Below are 20,359 nucleotides of genomic sequence, written 5' to 3'. Positions count from 1 at the left end.
GCTTGTTAAAAGGTCTCAAACCTAAGTGCTGATCATATGTCCTGGTGAGAAAGAATCTAGATGGTTGGAGCTCAACTGAAAGTAAATAACCACAGTGGACCCTGTGGCTGCATATCCACTCAGACTGCAGTATTAGTGTAAATGTGTGGGACATAGCCTTAAAGTGACATGAGGGAGTCAGGTGGAGACAAGGAAGTTCTTTGGATTTCCTGTGTTAGACCACAGATTTTCCCTAAGTAGGTATTTAATACCCATTTCAGGTTTTGAACTGCAGCTTCTCAGCTTCAGGCACCTCTCTGCTAGTATTTTAACTACTTTAAGGCTATCTGGAACTGTACTATTTTCCCATGTCCTTACCAACACTATATATTATCATTTTAACAATATTTTGCTTATTTTATAGGTTAGTCTTCTGTGTCCCATTGTTGTTTTAATTTGCATTGCTCTAATATAGTGAGGTTGAACTTTTTCCTACATTTGTGAGCAACTTTCACTGCTATTATTGTTTGTTATTGTGCAGTTTTTTAATGGCCCTTGTCCATTGCTCAATTTGTACATTTTTCCTGAGCTTTCTTTCTCTGTCTGAATCTATATTGATTTCTATATTTATCTATATGTATATTTATATTCCTTCTTTGTTCACTGTGACTATCATATTTTATCAAAATATCATTCACATTTTTTATTTTATATTATAAAATTTTTCATATTCACAATAGCATGTATGTATATTAAATTTACAATGTTTAAGGTTTCATAAAATAAATACCATATATCTACCATCCAGCATAACAAATAAAACTCCCTGTGTATCCCTTTCGGGGATAACTTAGACCTAAATTTTGTGTTTATCACTTCCATCTTTTTCATTATAGTTTTATTACATATGTATGCTTGGTAGATGGAATCATGTCCCCACAAAGATGTGTTCAATCCTATTCCTTTGTCCTGTAGGTGTGATAAGTGGGGTCTTCAAAGAGCCTATTATGATGAGACCACACTGAAATAGGATGGCAATTTTTCTGGTAGGTCCAGAGTCCTTATAAGCAAAGAAAATTCATACATGGAAACAAAAAAAAAACATAAGCTTATCACCTTAGGAGAGAGGCAGAGATCAACTGCCTGTCATCCACCACAAGAACACTATAGACTCTGCAGAATGCATGGTCTGATAGTACTGTCACCTTGGATTCTAGCCTCTAAAATTGTCTGTCAAAAAATTCCTGTGGTTTAAGCCAACCAGTTTGTGGTGTTTGTCATAGCAGCCCTGGTAAGCTAAGACAATATATATCCTAAAATATGTGCATTAGTAATGTTTGCAATTTGGGGAAACTTATGTAAATGATATCATGTTGTACATAATCTTTTTTATTAGTTTTATTAGGCATAATTTACATACAATAAATGGGACCCAGTTAAAGCACATAATTTGATGAGTTTTGGCAAATATATACAACTATTGTAACTACCTCCAAAATCAAATTCCAGTATCTTTTTCAGATTGCCAAGAGTTTATTTTGTCTTTCTACGTTAGAATGGGACTGGCATGAGTGCTGAGACTTTTATCTGTTTTGTTCACAGCCCTAGGGCTGGTATACTAGAAAGGTGTCTGAGTCATAGAAGTAATTCGATAAAATTTATGGAAAGAAAGAATGAATGAATGAACTAGGCTTCTGGTTATTGAAAGGCTTCTGGAATTTGTCATCTCCTTGTATGACAAACACATAAACCCAATCATCTGACACAACATGTAAAAAGGTATTTATGGACCAATTTTTGTGGTCTCTGAACTCATATGACAATTTCTTAGCCAGAAAGGTAGGAAAGTAGAGATACTATCATCCCTCATCTCAGTATCCATCACCCCACAATTACCCGCCTCAGGGCTTTCTGGATATCAGGGTTCCTGAGGCCGTAGATGAGTGAGTTCAACACGGGGTTGGTAACAGCGTTGAAAACCCCAACCCCTTAATCTTTGTCTGAAGCCTCCTCTGAACCCAGACAAATGTAGTTGAAGATACACATCCCATAGAATAGACAAATCACAGTGAGGTGTGAGCCATATGTAGAAAAGGCCTTTTCCCTGCCCCCTACTGAGCGCATTCATAGAACAGCAGCTACTGCCTCGTTGGGAACACAGAAGTTGAGGGTATTTAGGGCAACAGTGTGTGACAGTGCATTGGTGAGGGCACAAGCCCAGCACACAGCCAGCAGTATCCTCTGGACTGCCTGGCTCATGCGGGTGCTGTAGGTGAGGGGCCGGCAGATGGCAAGGAATTGGTCATAGGCCATAACTGCCAATAGGAAGGAGTCTGTTCCACCCAGAAAGTGGGCAAAGCAGAGCTGGGAGATACAGGCATCACAGGAAATTGCACGCTTGTGGGACTGGAGCCAATGTAACATTGAAGGGAATAGTGACAGTGATACATCCAGCATCCAGCACAGATAGATTCCTAAGAAAGAAGTACGTGGGGGTGTGGAGTTTGGGCTCCACCAAGATGGCTACCAGGGTTCTGAGGTTGCCCATAATTGTGACCATGTATGCCAAGAGGAAGAAAATATAAACCACAGATTGTAACTTCTCTGTTTCTACTAGTCCCAGGAGAATGAACTCAGAAACAGATGTGCTGGTACTGCCTTTTGGATCCATGAATCCCTGCAAGAATAGGTCCCCAAGAACAGAGACATCAATCCACTCCATTCATTTAATCAACATATATGTTTAAATCTTCTCTGAGCCAAGCCCCGTGGTAAAATCCCAGCTGCTCAGGTGAAGACTTTTCCCTGTCTCATGACACACCTCACTCCTGAGTTTTGTCCATCACCATAATGACTTTACCCTGTTTTCAGCAGAGATGCCCAATGCTACCACCACCTTCTCCTAGATGAATGGGCCAGAATACTTGGGAAAAACATTAAGATAAAAGCAGTGTTACTCTTTGAATATTGAAAGATTGAAATGGAATTCTCCATTATCCTTGGAGGGATCACCCCAAACAAATGAGCAGATTTCATAATAGAATAATTGATCATATTTCTACAGAACTCTAAAGTTTGGAAACATAACCCAGGTTAAAAGGTTTCGGGAATTAGTGAAGTTCAAGCGAAGGTACGACAAGAATTAGAGAGAAGACAACCCTAGGAGATATCAAAAAGACCAGCCAAGTCAGAGACATATGCAAGCAAAAATTCAAAATGCCTTGTTCAATAACTTTCCAGTTTTCTTGCCATTAATCAAGTCCTTAGACTGGACTTTGAATAACACATTAATGCAAAATGGTTTATTTTATTTATATTACCTGTTATCACCTTGAAATAAAGTTTGGTAGCACAGTCTGAGGGTTGATTGTTCCTACGTGCAGTTTGGTTGCTGCATTTCATGATGACTAGCATTCTACTTGTCCTTGACTCAGGCATGGTAGATTGGCCAATCATTTAAAAAGAGGTCTACAAAATGAAGCAGGACAAACTCAGAGAGCCAAATGATGTCTTTGAAGTTTTATGTGAAGCTCAAAATATTTTTATCAATGTCTCTCTATTTCTATGGAATATGCAAGGCTATAGTATCATTGAGAATAATGTCATTTCCACATAGAATAGAATGGAATCAGAAGATGAGAAATACTTTTTGGTTCAGTAATTCTAACAGAAGGGAGAGAGTGATGATGGCCATAGTTTGGGCAGTGAGATGCAGGGTCAGGAGTGGTGGAGGAGTTCCCAGAAGCTAGAGATGCTGTAGCAGTGTGCATTTATTGATGTGTGGGTTATTGTCACACACACACAAACCCTTGTTCATAAAAAGGGGAATTGTGTGCATTCATTGGTGGCATGGTTTTCTCTGGTCTCTGGATCCTAAAAACAGAGAAGTCGGGGCTGAATGAGAAGTTACCCAGTTTTTGGAGTTTGTAGGTGACACAGTATAAGCAAAGAAACTGCATTGTCAGTTGCTCCTCAGCAATCAGCATTGACTATAGAGAAGTTTGAGAGTACTTACAAACAACCACAAATCACGGGGCATGCTCTGTTCCCAAACAAAAACCTCTCGTGAAAAAACTGGCCTTTCACCTCATATAGGTTTCAAAAAGGAACTATAATTATCACAAGATACTCAAGAAAAAAAATGTGGGAGTTGCTGGTGAAGAGAAACAAATGGTAGTTTCCAAACACTGAGAAAAATAATGGTGCCGTGGAACAACTGAAGATCTGAACAAAAAAATTCTCATGGACTTAAAACATGTAATAAAGCACTCACCTCTGTATAACAAGAGCACAGGGCAGAAATACAAGAGTTCCAGTGTATCAGAGGACATAAATTATGAGCTTACAAATCTCAGGTGCAAAGTTTCCTTTTGACATGGTGAAAAAGTTGGGATAAGGGACGTTGGTGATGGTAGCAGAGTCTTTTTAATGTAATTATTACCACTTTAATTGTACCCTTAAAGTGATTAAAATGAGTAAATGTGAGTGGGTTATATGTTACTATAATAAGAGTTGTTTTAAAACTGCAGAAGTAAGCATTTTAAAAAGCAAATATGGAAGCCACACAAAGGAGAATGTTTAGAGATGTAGAGACCAAGTTTGAGATAGGCAAGAAAAAAATAGATGTACATATATAATTCTCTATTGTCCAGTACAGTAGCCACAAGTCACACAAAGCTCCCTGAGCACTTGAACATTGTCTAATCCAAATTGAGATGTGTTGCTACTATAAAATACACACCGCCAGAAGTACGGGACTTAGTATAAAATAAAAATGCAACATATTCTATTAATTGTTTTATATTGATTACAAGGTGAAATAGAAGAGCAGGTATAGCTCAATGGTTGAGTGCCTGCTTTGCATGTATGAAGTCCCAGGTTCAATCCACAGTACCTCCTTTAAAAAAAGATGAAATAACCTTTTGAATATATCAGGTTGAATATTAATGCACTGCTATAATGGATTTAGCCTGTTTTTTCTACTTTTTAAAAATTTGGTTACTAGAAAATTAAAACTATATATGTTGACTCACATTCATGACTTAAATTATTAGAAAACATTGATGTAAAGTAAATTCAAAGAAAGTCCAATGAATGCCCTCTTGGAATTCCCAAAGAAGAAAACTTTAATAATGGACCAGAACAGCTATTTGAAGATTGATTTCAGGCAAACTTTTCAAAACTAAAGGATACTGGTTTTAAATATTGAGAAGGGACAGCATGTGCATGGAAATATGAACATAGAGTACCCATAGTGAGGTACATCCTAGTAAAGTTATTGGAATTTAAAAATAACATATCCTTTAGATGGTTTGACTGAAAGTTCAAGTCACTTAAAACAGAAAAAAAAGATTATTTTATAGTTACCTATAGAAGCATTGAAAGCTTGAAGAAAACAGAGCAATATTTGCAATGTCTTCAGGTAAAGGTATTATGATCCAAGAATTTTTTTTTTAAGATTTTTTTTTTTTTAATTTAATTCCCCCTTCCCCCGGTTGTCTGCCCTCTGTGTCTATCTGCTGCGTCCTGCTTCCCCTTCCGCCTCTGTTGTCTTCAGCCGCACAGGAAGCGGAAGCGTGGGCGGCACCATTCCTGGGCAGGCTGCACCTTCCTTCACGCTGGGCGGCTCTCCCGACAGTCGCACTCCTTGCACGTGGGGCTCCCCTACGCGGGGGACATCCCTGCGTGGGGGACACCCCTGCGTGGCAGGGCACTCCTTGCACGCATCAGCACTGCGCATGGGCCAGCTCCACACGGGTCAAGGAGGCCCGGGGTTTGAACCGAGGACCTCCCATGTGGTAGACGGATGCCCTAACCACTGGGCCAAGTCCGTTTCCCTCAAGAATTTTATATCAAGACAAACTGTTGCATGAGTACACCAGCCAACAGTCCAACATTTACAAAATAAATGTAAGGAAACCAAATGAAAGTACTTAGTAATAACTTAAAACACAGACAAACAAAAGAAATAATAAAATCAGAGCAGAATCTTTGGGGTAAAATGAAATTCATAAAGCTATGTGATATAGCCAGTAGATTGTGACCCTGTGATTTTCCACACTTTTTGCTCATGATTTTCTCTCTACCTGGAATAGCTTTCCTCCAACTCCATATGTCCCAATATTTCAAGACTTGACTCAAACACTGCCCACTGAATTAATGCTTCCTTAAAATATCACCATCTCAAAATGATCTTTCTCCTAAACCCCCACTACACATTGTTGCATGGAACTTACTACTGTTTACCTTCTAGCAAAGTCATTTCTCTATAGAGCAAATCTCCCCTATTTCTCTGTAACAAACTTGAAGTGAGAATAACCTGTTTGATTCAATTTTCAAATAACAATCTTTTTCATATTATTATTATTTTGCACATAGAATGTATTCAGTATTTCCCGTCTAAATAAATTGATGTTTAAAATGTCCATCGGATTTCGAGAACGGGGCATCAGTGTGAATTGGAGTTTTCAAGGATGACTTTCTTCATATTGGGATTTGGACTAGACTTTCATGGATTAGTATGGGTAAGGGGATGTGTAGGCACAAGGACACAGTGCAAGGTTGCTGCAGGGATTGTTGCCTCCCTTTGTTTTCATGGGAAAGAGCAGGTAACTTTAACAATCCATAGGCTGATGAGTTTCTTTCCTTGTAAACTGCCCTAAAGAATACGACTTAAGGATAAATAAGCCATGGTCAGGAAAGGAGAGCAAGGAAACAGCTGCTCCTGGAGCCTCAGGTGGCTAGGGATGCAGCTTGATTAAAATCCTTGGAATTCTGGGATGACCTCTGGTCATCCAGAGACATCCAGCGTGTCTTATGGAGTCACTTGACACCCTTCACTGAGAAGCTCCACTGGCATTTCCACTCTTAGAGGATCATAATGTGCCCTAGTCACTCCTTATGAGCAAAGACAACATTCTACTCTGGAACTCTAGCCAGGTCCTTTATGCTTCTGAAGATGAAAAGCCTCAGCAAGGCCTTCTGATGGAGTGAAGGTTCTGGGATGCGTGATGGATTGGGTCCTGATAAGGAGCTGGACTCAGAGAGGCCCTCATAATCACCTCTAGGAGTAGAGAGAGCACATTTCATCCAAGAAGGAGGGCAGGGCAAAGGGACTGTATTAGTCAGCCAAAGGGGTGCTGATACAAAATACCAGAAATCTGCTTGGCGTTATAAAGGGTATTTATTTGGGACAGGAGCTTACAGATACCAGGCCATAAAACATAAGTTACTTCCCTCACCAAAGCCTATTTGGAGCAAGGTGACTACTGACATCTATGAAGGTTCAGGCTTCCTGGGTTCCTATGTTCCTGGGGCTTGCTTTACTGTGGCTTCAAGGTTCCTTCCTTCTTGGGGCTGGCTTCTCTTTCCTCTGGGTGCTGACTTCCCGGAACTCCAGCTTAAGTCTTCAGCATCAAACTCCAACATCAAAACTCCAACATCAGAAACCCTCACTTCAAAAGCTCCAACTCTGTCCTTTGTCATGTCTTTTATCACATCAACGCCCTAATGATGTGGCCCAATCAAAGCCCTAATCATAACTCATGCCCAGTAATAGACCAGATTACAAACATAATCCAATATCTATTTTTGTAATTCATGATTACATCACACAGCTACAGGGGCCCAGAGAAGGAGCTGGGACCTCTGAGCTATAGTCCCAGCTCTCCATTAAATGTTTTTTCTCCTCTCAGGAACATTAGTTGCACAATGTGTAGAGTCAGGTTTGACGGCTGGCAATGGAAGCCCCTTCTCTGTTTTTAATAGCAGAAGAAAGACCCAGGAGATAACTCATCCTGGAATGGGCACAGAAGCCAGTGACTCTCTTCAAGAAGAAGACAAGGAGCTTGGCAGACCCAGTTTTGCACCCAAATAGCCAGTAAGGGGCTGCCTATGAGAAAACAAAAAGAAAATAAGTTGAAATCTTCTTTTCCACAGGGCTATCTTCACTATCGTTTTATCCCTGGGGGCCTTAGAAATTAGCCCTCCAAGGAAAGAGAAGGACCGTGAAAGAAACAAGGAAAGTAAACAACTCAGGTTTAGGGATTCTAACTAATGCTCTAAGGAAAGGAAAACAAATTGTTGCAAAGATTTATAAGGAAGGGTTAAAACTGTTGCTTAAATTGGATGTGATCATCTGTATAAAAAAGGCAAACTATTAGAATTAAGAGAGTTCAACAAGATTGTTATTACAAGAACATCTTTAAAGTCAACTTTTACCATACCAGCAATAACCACCTAGAAAATGCAATAAAAATAAGATAACATCTATGGAGGTATAAAGTATCTAGGAGTAATTTAAAATATACAAGACTTCTCTGAAGAAATGTTTAATTCTCTAATAGAGAGTTGGAAGAGAATCTTAAAAAATGGAGAAGTATTTCAGGTTCTTGATTTGGATGACAGAATGAAGATGAGAGTTCTCCTAAATTGAAGTATAAATTCAGTGCAATCCTAGACAAATTCCACTTGGATTTTTTGAGGCCTCAAAAAGTAAAGTTTGTGTGGACCAATAAATGGCTACAAATAACCATGTCAAGCTTGAGGAAGAAAGGAAGATGGGGGTGTAGCCCTGGCAGATAATAATACAAACATATGGGAAGTAAAACATTATGTTATTGGTGTAAGAACAGAAAAATGGAATGAATGGAACAGAATAGTAGATTTAAGTCATTTTTACAAAGGACTCTTTGTTTTTTAAACCAACTTAAAATAGTCAATTACAATTTTTCTCTACCTCCCAATATTTTATCATTTATTTTATTCTGTCCATCTAATTGTATTGACAAGGAAAATGTTAGATCATTGAGATGATGGTGGCCCTCATGCTTTGTTTTTTATTTGGCAAGGGAATACTCTTACTAAAATGAATAGTGATACATTGCAGGTTCAGTTATCTGAGTCTCCAATATATATTCATGATACAATGCTTCCATCTATTCTTATTTACTTAGACTTTTATTTTGAATGAATATTGGACTTTTAAAAATGCATTTTGTCACCTGTTGAAATAACAGAGGATTTTTTCCTCCAAGGAAATTTTAATAGTGTGAGTTATGTTAATAAATTTCCTAATATTAAAACTTATTACATACTTGATCAGAATTTGACATTCTTCTAAAGTAGTGCTCTTAATTAACATTTAGAATTTTTCCTCTTTAAATTCAAGTGGGATAGAACTTAATTTTTCTCATTATCTTCCTCAGGATTTTTCCCAGTGTTTTGCTGTATTCTAAAAAGTGATTCAGGAACTATCTTTTTTCTCCAAACCCTGAAAGAGTTTCAGTTGCATCAAAATTATTTATTTCTGCAACTTTTGGAAATTAACTATAAGCTATCTGAAACTGACACTTTCTGAATGGGTATTTCTGAAAAATTTCCCATTTCTTCTAGAGACATGAATATGATTTTGGGTTTCATCACATCTTGAGTTGATTTACATTTCTATGAAATCATCACTTTCATCCAGGTTTTCAAGTATATTTCTATCATTATGTATATTACTCTCTTATATTTCTTTCAAATTTCTCTTTCTTTGTTGTAGTTTCCTCCTTTCATTCCTAGTTCTATGTATTGTATTTTTTTCTTTCACTGCTTGTACTTTGGGTGTGACGTTCATGAAGCCATTTCTTATTACAAGGTCTTGTTGATGATTCCCTACATTATCTCCCAAGGTCTTCATGGTCTTGGCTCTTATATTTAGATCTTTGAACATTCTTGAGTTGATTTTTGTATAAGATGTGAGGTGGCGTTCCTCTCTCATTCTCTTGGTTATGGATCCAGTTCTCCAAGCACCATTTGTTGAAGAGTCCACTCTCTCCCAGTTTAGTGGGCTTGCTGGCCTTGTCGACTATCAGATGACTGTACATGTGAGGATCTATATCAGAACTCTTGGTTCAGTTCCATTGGTTGGTGTGTCTATTCTTATGCCAGTACCATACAGTTTTGACTGTAGCTTTGTGGTATGTTGTAAAGTCAGGTAGTGTAATTCCTCTGACTCCATTTTCTTTTTCAATATGTCTGGCTATTTGGGGAGTCTTGCCCTTTCAAGTAAATTCCATAGTTTTTGCAATTCAGTAAAAAATGCTGTGTTGATTTTTATTGGGATTGCATTAAATCTGTAGATTAGTTTGGGTAGGATAGACATCTTAATAATGGTTAGTCTTCCTATGCATGGACAGGGAATATTCCTCCATTTATTTAAATCTTCTTTGATTTCCTTTAACAGTGCTGTGTAACTTTCTGTGTATAAGTAATTTACATCTTTAATTAAATTTATTCCTAGGTATTTTATTTTTTTTTAGTTACTATTGTAAATATTATTTTTTCTTGATTTCCTCCTCAGATTGCTCATTTCTGGTATACAGAAATGCTACTGATTTTTGCACATTGATCTTATAACCTGCAACTTTACTGCACTCATTTATAAGTTCTAGAAGCTTTGTTGTAATTTCTCAGAACTTTCTATGCATAGGATCATGTCAACTACAAATAGTGAAATTTTTACTTCTTCCTTTCCAATTTGGATGCCTTTTATATCTTTTTCTCATCTCAGTGCTCAAGCAAATACTTCTGACACAATATTAAATAGGAGCAGTGATAGTGGGCATCCTTGTCTTATTCCTGATCTTAGAGGGAAAACTTTTAGGATTTTACCATTGTATATGATGTTAGTTGTGAGTTTTTCATATATACCTTTAATCATGTTCAGAAGGTTTCCTTCTATTCCCATCTTTTGCAGTGTTTATCAGGGAAGGGTACAGTATTTTAATGAATGCTTGTTCTGCATCTATAGAGATGATAATGTGATTTTTTTTCTTTTGATCTAATTAAATGGTGTATTATATTGATTGATTTTCTTATGTTGAACTATCCTTGCATACCAGGGATGAAACCCACTTGGTCATGGTGTGTACTTCATTTGAGGTGTTGTTGAATGTGATTAGCAGATATTTTATTGAGTATTTTAGCATCTAGATTCATTAGAGAGATTGGTCCGCAGTTTTCCTTTCTTGTGGCATCTTTGTTTGGCTTTGGTACTAGAGTAATGTTGGCAACATAGAATGAGTTACAATGTTCCTTCTACTTCTACTTTTTGGAAGAGTTTAAGCAGGACTGGGTTAGTTCTTTCTGGAATGTTCGGTAGAATTCACCTGTGAAGCTGTCTGGTGCTGGGCTCTTCTTAGTTGGGAGGCTTTTGATAACTGATTCTCTCTCTTGTGATTGGTCTGTTGAGTTCATCAATTTCTTCTTTCATCAATGTAGGCTGCTTGTGTGTTTCTGGAATTTGTCCATTTCCTCTAAATTATCCTTCTTGTTGGCATACAATTCTTCAGAGTATTCTCTTTATTTCTCTTTATTTCTGTGGGATCAGTGGTGATATCCCCATCCTCATTTCTTATTTTGTGCATTTGTCTTTTCTCTTTTTTTTTCTTTGATAGTAAAGATTTGTCAATTTTATTGATCTTCTCGAAGAGCCAGCTTTTGGTTTTGTTTATTTTTTCTAATGCTTTATTTTCTATTTCATTTAGTTCTGCTCTAATCTTTGTTATTTCCTTCATTCTACTTCCTTTGGGGTTCATTTGTTGCTCTTTTTCTAATTCCTTCAGGTGTGCGGTTAAGTCTTTAATTTTAGCTCTTTCTTCTTTTTTTTTAAGATTTATTTATTTCTCTCCCTTTCTCCCCACTCCCCCTATCCATTGTCTTCTCTCTGTGTCCTTTTGCTGTGTGTGTTCTTCTGGGTCTGCTTGTATTCTTGTCAATGACACTGGGAATCTGTGTCTCTTTTTGTTGTCAGCTCTCCATGTGTGTGGCACCACTCCTAGGCTGGCTGCGTTTTTTCATGTGGGGCAGTTCTTTTACGGGGTGCTCCTTGTTTGGGGGGCTCCCATACATGCGGGACACCCCTGCATGGCAGGGCACTCCTTGCATGCTCACCACATTTACCACATGGGTCAGAAAGCCCTGGGTTTAACCCTGGACCTCCCATAAGGTAGGTGGATGCTCTATCAGTTAAGCCAAATCAACTTCCCTCTTTCTTCTTTTTAGATATGTGCATTTATGGCTATGAATTTCTCTCTCAGCAGTTTTTGCTGCATCCCCTAGGTTTTTATATGTTTGTTGTCATTTTCATTCATTTCAAGGTAGTTACTGATTTCTTTTTAGATTTCGTTCTTGACCCACTATTTGCCTAAGACTGTGTTGTTTAACTTCCATATCTTTGTGCCTTATCTGGTTCTCTGGCCCTTACTGATTTCCAGCTTCATTCCATTGTGGTCAGAGAAAATTACTTTGCATAATTTAAATCTTTCTGAATTCATTGAGAATTTTCCTGTGGCCTAGCATGTGGTCTATCTTGGAGAATGATCCATGCACACTTGAAAAGAATGTATATCCCAATGTAATTGAGTGTAGTGTTCTGTATATGTCCATTAGGTCCAGATCCTCTGATGTATTATTCGAAGTCTTTGTTTCTTTATTGATTCTCTGGGGAGATGTTCTGTTTAATGGTGATAATGGTGCATTAAAGTCCCCCACTCTAATCTTAGAGGCATCTATTTCTCTATTTAGTTTTTCCAATGTTTGCCTCATGTATTTTGACATTCCGTGGTTAGGTGCATAAATGTTTATGATTGTTCTTTCTTTTTGAAAGATTACCCCTTTTACTAATATAAAGTGTCCATCTGTGGCTCCTGCAATAGTTTTGCATTTAAAGTCTTTTTTGTCCAATATTGGTATAACTATTCCCACCGCTTTTTGGTTATTACTTGGTTTGCTTGTAAAATTGTTTTCCAGCTATTCAGTTTCAGCCTCCTTGAATCCTTGGGTCTAAGGTGGGTTTCTTGTAGACAGCATATAAATGGGTCATATTTCCTTATCCATTCTGCCTATCTGTGTCTCTTGACTGATGAGTTTAATCCGTCAACATTCAGTGCTATAAATCTCGAGGAATTACTTATATTAGCCATATTTTCTTTGGGTTTTTTGTATGTCATATGTTGTTTTTATTTCTCTTTTTCTCTATTTAGTTTTTCTTACACTCTCCTCCAACTCTCTCTCTCTTGTTTTTTCCTTTCAATCTGCAAAACTCCCTTTAGTATTTCTTGAAGGGCAGATTTGTTATTGGCATACCTCTTAATTTCCATTTATCTGTGAATATTTTGAACTCTCTGTCATTTTTGAATGCCACCTTTGCTGGATAGAGAATTCTTGGCTGGAGGTTTTTTCTTTTAGTACCTTGACTATGTCATACCACTGCCTTCTTGCCTCCATGGTTTCAGATGAGAAATCAGCACTTAATCTTATTGAGTTTCCCTTGAATGTGATGGTTCTGTTTTCTCTTGCTGCCTCAGTATTTTCTCTTTGTCTTGAGCATAGATCAGTTTGATAGGTATATGCCTTGGAGTAGGCCTGTTGGAATTTATACTGTTTGCGGTGTGCTGCACATCCTAGATATGTACGTCTATTTCCCTTAATATAGTTGGGAAGTTTTCAGCCATTATTTCCTCCAACACCCCTTCTGTCCCCTTTACCTTCTCTTCTCCTTCTGAGATGCATATAATGTTTATGTTTGTGTGTCTTGTGTTGTCGTTCAAATCCCTAAGTTCCTGCTGGATTTTTTCTACCTTTTTATATATCTGTTCTACTATCTATTAGATCTTAGATATACTGTCTTCCACTTTGCTAATTCTTTCCTCTGCCTGTTCAGATCTGCTTTTATGTGCTTCCAGTGTTTTTTTTTTGTTTCTCGCATAGTGCCATTCCTCACCATCATATCCATTATCTTTTTATGTATGTTTACCATTTCTTCAGTATGTTCTCCCAGTGTCTTCTTAATATCCTTAATCTCTTCCTTCACTTAATTAAGTTATTCCATAATATTAGTTGTTCAATGTTCTGCATCTGTTTCTGGTTTTCAGTTTGTTCATTGGACTGGGCCGTCTTCCTGTTTCTTTGTATGGTTTGGAATTTTTTTGTTGCTTTCTGGCATCTTTTTATCTTGATGGGTTTATTCAGTTGATTAGCTTCTCTCTCTAGCGTTTTATTAAGTTGCTGATTTCATATGTGTTTTAAGTTTTCTCTTTGATATTTTGTTCCTCTTATTCTATTTCCTTTCTATTGTCTATGTTCCCTTGAAGGAAAAAGATTAGGGCCAGAGCAAGTGAAAAAAGTAAGGCAGAAAAAAGGATAATACTAGTAATAATAGTGAAAGTAAGAAGAGAAACCATATAAGACCTAAGAAAATTAATATTTAACTCATGTAAGCAGTATAGAGTAATAGGAATAAAAAAGCAGAATACCTACAATGAAATAGGAAACTGAATAGAGAAAATATATAGAATGATTTAAAAGGCTAGAATGATAGGAGAGAGGGAAAGAGAAAAGGAAGAATACAAAGAAAAAAGGTAATAAAAGAAAGAAAACAGCATAGACAAAATGGAAATACAAAGCAGAAAACTTGAGGATTAAACACAGAGAGGTGGAATGTAAGAACAATAACAGAAAGCAGAAGATAGAAAGATGAAGGAAGAAAAATAACATTTGTAGACAAAATTGGTATATGCAGAAAAGGAGAAATCAATGAAGAGGAAAAAGCAAACAAGAAACAAGGTAGCAGCACCTAATTTTAAAAAGAGGGGGATGAAGGAAAGAGAAAAGAAAAACAAAACAAAAAATCAAACCAACACACACACAGACAAGCAATCAAACAAAAACTAAAGAAAAACAATTCTTAGGCCCCTGAGGAGCTTCTCAGGCTTCCAGTGTTCATCAATCAATTACCCTGCAGCCTTCCCTCTATGGGTTTTGAAGTGGTTTTAGCAAGTAATTTAAGTTAAATTATTTAAAAAGTAACAATTTTGGGGAAAAATGAGAGACCCAAGAGAAACTAATGCAAAGATTATGTCTGTTTTCCCTGTTCTAAATTATCAGCTGGATATTTGATATCCCGGTGGATCATTACTCTAAGAGGAGCCAAGAATCAACCTAGGGACCTTGTATATTCAAGGTGGACACTCCTCCACTGAGCTAAACTTTCTCCTTGGTCAGTTAACTCTTCAGAAAGCTCTCCAGTCACCTTCCCTTGTACAGGTTTGACTCTTTGCAGCTGGGTAGATTCCTGCTGATTAGGAGTCTGTCCTTGCCCCCTTTCTATTCTTATTGCTTTCTCTCCCAGGGCAGCAGGACACAATAGTCTGTGTGAGTTGATCCCCCTTCCCCTCTCCTGATCAGGTTGAATTACATCAAAATTCAAATGGGACCCTGGCAACTGAACTCACCTCAGAAAAATGACTCTCAACCCTCTTCCAAACCACCCCCTCCTCCCAGGGGACCCCAAATAGGCTCCTGGATGCTTATTAAGTGCTTCCTACTGCCAGCCTCCCTTAGGGGCAGTTGAAATCTTGATAGTTTTCAGCACAGGACTAGTCATTGCTTGACTCCTCCCTCTACAGGTTCAGTAAAAGTGACAGAAGAGGATTCTACTATATAACTACTGTGACTAGCAATGGAAGAAATTGTAGCATTGATGCACAGAAGGTGGTCACGGTGGTTGCTGAGGGCAGGAAGAGGGAAGAGGAGATGTGATGTGGAGGCATTTTCAGAACTTGGATTTGTTCTGGATGATATTGCAGGGACAGATGCAGGGCATTATATATCCTGCCATAACCCACTGAATGGACTGGGGGAGAGTGTATACTACAATATAAACTACAATCCATGTGGTGCAGCAGTGCTCCAAAATGTATTCACCAAATGCAATGAATGTGCCACAATGATGAAAGAGGTTGTTGATGTGGGAGGAGTGGGGTGGGGGAGTGGGGGGTATATGGGAACCTCTTTTATTTTTTACTGTAGCATTTTTTGTGATCTACGTATCTTCAAAAACTACAATTAAAAAGAAAGAAAAAAAAGATGCCACAGAATGTTTAGAAGTTTTAACTTGTATTATTTTTATTATGTTACATACATTTATTATAAATATATCAGAATTAAAAATAAACCAAAAATGATTACCTTTATTTCCACCATGAAAATACAGCTACTATTCACATTTGATATTATCTGTAGATTTTGATCTCTGCTAATGTACTTTCAAAAAATGAATTCAAATTGTTTTGAAACCTGCTTATTCATTTCATACTATCATCTTTTCATGTTTATAATTATTCAACTACAATATTATTTATTATTATTTTTAATAACAATACAATTCTTTTTTATCCCCCACCCCCTCGTTCTTTTCATGTTCTCTGTCTGTTGTGTGTTCTTCCGTGTCTGCTTACCTTTTTTCTTCTCATTTTTTCTCTTTTAGGAGACCCTGGGAACCGATCCCAGGACCTCCAGTATGAGAGTCACTCGACTGCTTGCACCACTTTATCTCCCTGGTCTGCTGCATCTCTCACTGTCTCTCCTCTGTGTTTCCCTTTGTTGCATCATTTTGCTGCGCCAGCTCTCTGCGTGGTCCAGTACTCTTGCATGGGCCAGCACTCTGCATGGGTCAGCAATCCATGCAGGCCAGCTTGCCTTCACCAGGAGACCCTGGGAATCGAATGCAGGGTCTTCCACATGGTAGATGGGAGCCCAATCACTTGAGGCATATCCGCTTCCCTACAGTATTATTTAATGCCTGCAAAGTATTCAATTTAATGAATGTATCACAATTTAATTAAGAAATGTCCTATTATTCAATATTGAGTTGTTTTCAGTTTTTCCCATCATATACAAGATGACAGCGATTGTCTCTATGTACATCTTTGCTTTTTTATATGATTATTTCCTAGGGCAAACGTCTAATATGGAATTACTGGGCCAAAAATTTTTATTTTCAGGGCCTTTCACACATTTTTCTCAAATTGTTCTCCACAAAGTTTATACCAATCTACTCTTTCACCAAGAGGAGCACAAGCACTTGTTTTTTGCTTTATTTGTGATGATGATGATTTGTCTTATGAAATGTGGGAAGGAGAGGAGTCTCCACCAACTTTTAAGGACAATAGGCAAAAGCAAAAGTAACATTGTGCTTCTTGAGCAACATTTTGTGAGTTAACATTGTCTTAAAAGATTAGATTTCTGCTGTCTAAAAAAAACCTGGCAGCAGATAGCCAATAAAAATAATGTCCAACTTCTGACTTTTTGACTTCAGGTGCGCAGTGCATATGAGAAATAAGCCTCCCTGTCTATTATCAGAACCAGAAAAGGCACAGGGAGACAGGGAACAGAGCAGAGGCTGGGCATCCCTGCCTGGTAGGATGGCAGGTCCCACAGGAGCCAAACCTGGTCCATGAGAGTCACTTCCTCTATATCCTCTCAGAAGGCAGGACATCCAGAGCAGTGAGTGTCCTGCCCTGGGCAGAGGAGGTGGACAGATGAAAGGGGCAGGTGCTGCCCCTTCTCTCTTCTCTGTCCTCTTCACTACAATAAATACATCTTTCCTTTAAAATCCTGAGTGTTACTCATGCTGAATTTGGACTTTTGAGCTCTGGTTTATTGTGATAAGCTGTTGCTACCATAGGACATGCTGGCATTCCCATAAAGTCTAGTTAAAAGGCCTGAAACCTAAGCTCTGGTCATATATCCTGGGGAGAAAACACCAAGATAGCTTGAGGTCACTTGAAAGCAAATGAGGGCAGTGGACCCCATGGCTACACATTTGCCCAGACTGCAGTGTCAGTGTAAATGTATGAGACACGGTCTGAAAGTGACATGAGGTTGACAGGGGGCAACAAGGAAGGTCTTTGCAATTCCTGTATGAGACCACAGTTTTACTTTACGAAGGCGTTTAATACCTGCCTCTGGTTTGAGGCCCAGGTCCTCAGCTTCAGGCACTCTTCTGCTAGTGCTTTAACCACCTTAAGGCTTTCTAGGACTGTTACTATTTCCCCATGTCCTCACCAACACCATCACTTCAATAAATTTTTGTTTATCTTATGCGTAAAAACTTGCATCCCATTGTGCTTTTAATTTGGATTACTCTGATGTAGTGAGGTTGAACTTTTCCCCTTGTATTTGTAAACAATCTGCATTTCCTTTGTTAGTTGTTGTGCATTTTTTTAATTGACCTTTTCTATTCAATTTCTTTGTTTCTTCCTGAGTGTTGGTCTTTCTGTGACTGAATATATATACCATTGTTTGCCCATTGTGACTGTAATATTTTTGTTGTCATCACTTGCATTTTAGACAATATATATATGTAAACTTTACAAGGTACAAAGAATGTAATAAATACCATACATTGATCATCCAGCATAACAAATAGAACTATTTGTGTATTTCTCCTGGTTCGGGAATAATCATGCCCCTAAATTGGGTATTTATCATTTCCTTCCTTTTCTTTAGAGTGTTATTGCACATGTATGCGTGGTAGATTGGCTCATGTCCCCCACGAAGCCATTTTCAATCCTTAACCCCTAGTCCTGTGGGTGTAAATCCATTTGTAAATGGGATCTTCAAAGATCCTGTTAAGATGACTGAAATAGGAAGGCCCTTCATCCTTTATGAATTTCCTCATAAGCAAAGGAAATTCAGACATGGAAACAGAAGCCAGAGGAGACAGATTGCCCGGTGGCCAAGGCAGAGATTGATTGCCAGCAAACCACCACCAGAATGCTACAGACTTTGGAACAAGCATGACATGCCAATACCTTGATTTCAGATTCTAACCTCCAAAACCATGAGACTTTAAATCCCTGTTTAAGCAAAATAGTTTGTAATATTTATCATTGCAGCCCTAGCAGACTAAGACTGTGTATCCTAAAATACATGCATTATATTTGTAGATTTTTACAAATTAATGCAAATGGTACAGATTTTTACAAATTAATGTAAATGGTGGTATAACATTTTTATCATTTTTATTGAGGTATACTTTACACACAACGAACTGAACCCCTTTAAAGCACTCACTTTGATGAGTTTTGGCAAACGTATATAATAGAGTAACCACCACTGCAATTAAAATGTGGTCTCTTTTCCCTCATTGCCACGAGCTTCCTAGAGCCCCTTTGTGGTCAATCCCTTCTTCCACCAGAGAACCTAGGCAATCACAGATCTGTCCTCCATCACAGTAGGGTAGTAGGCATTTTCTGGAAATTAAGGCAAATAGAATCACTTATGTCTGACTTCTTTCAATCAACCTAATGTTATTAAATTGGTCCATGTTGTTGTGACTATCAGAAGTTTGTTTCCTTTTTTCTGGTTAGCATTTCATTTATATCCATTCACCTACTGATGGACATTTGGGTTGTGTAGGGGCAGCACACATGGTATGCAATCCCCTTCCTTGCATGTGGGAAATTAGTGACTTGCTTCTAACAAAATACAGTAAAAGCAGTGGGACACCACTTCTGAGATTAGGTTACCAAGACTTGGTCATGCTTTTTCATCATGTGCTCCCTCTCTCTTCTTGTTTACTCTGAGGAAGGAAGCTGTCATATTGTGTGAACACTGAAGGATATGTACTTTCTGAGCCAGGAAGTTTGGGGGATAAAAGTAAGACTTTGGAGCAGTAATATTGAATATACTTCATCGAAAAATATGACAACCTGGTTGGAGCATAAATGATTACCCTTTCAAGGGCTTTGTTATATGAAGAAGGTGACATCAAATAAGAGAGAAAGACATGGCAGGGGATGGAGATGGAACATTCCCTTTATGAACCTGTGATATTTCATGTATGCATAGTGTCATTTTTATCAGTGGTCTCTTCTCTAGATTTTACCTGTTCCCTAAACATCCTAAAGGGCACTTGTGTGGCAGTGAAGAGAGGCAGCTGATTTTCTAGGAGTTGAAAGGTAGACAGGAGAATGAAATAATACTTGGCACTGTACACATGGTCAAAACAACACTCCACAATCTGATATAAAGGGCATCTCTCATCCACAACAGAAAGCAACTTGGCAGTGATATTCTTGGGCACCTAGGCTGTGATGAACCACATGGCCCTTCCCTCTCTGACATTGCTGACCAGGCCTTCCAAGGCTTCAACTGTCCCCACAAAATTATCACAGCCAAATACAAGGTAGCTACTGGGCCAGGGTGCTTGCCTGGCAGAATCAAACTTCATCCTCCATCATTTTTCTGTATCACACTTAACAGTACCCAATATACTATATATGATGCTTATTTATTTTATTTTGTCTCCCGTTGTTAGAACATGACAGGCATAAATGCAGAAACATTTGTCTTATTTTGTTCACGGCTCAAGAGTTGATGCCTTAGGAGTGTGCCTGGGTCATAGAAGTAATTCAATAAATATTTGTTGAAAGAATGAATGAATGAACAAACTAGGTAGGGTTATCCTTGTAAGGCAAATACTTAACCAAAATCTTCTGGCATCAGGAGATAGAAAAGATGGTTATGGACCAAACTTTCAGGTCTCTGC

The 20,359-nt window shown here is 38.1% G+C and overlaps 1 pseudogene; it reads right to left on the bottom strand.

Moving 5' to 3' along the window:
• Positions 1-1,860: 1,860 nt before the first annotated feature.
• Positions 1,861-2,662, bottom strand: LOC101446802 (olfactory receptor 3A2-like; annotated as a pseudogene).
• Between the last annotated feature and the right edge of the window lie 17,697 nt (positions 2,663-20,359).

This window comes from Dasypus novemcinctus, chromosome 21, assembly GCF_030445035.2.
Source record: "Dasypus novemcinctus isolate mDasNov1 chromosome 21, mDasNov1.1.hap2, whole genome shotgun sequence".
Classification (NCBI taxonomy): Eukaryota; Metazoa; Chordata; class Mammalia; order Cingulata; family Dasypodidae; genus Dasypus; species Dasypus novemcinctus.
This window is presented reverse-complemented; position numbering and strand designations above follow the sequence as displayed.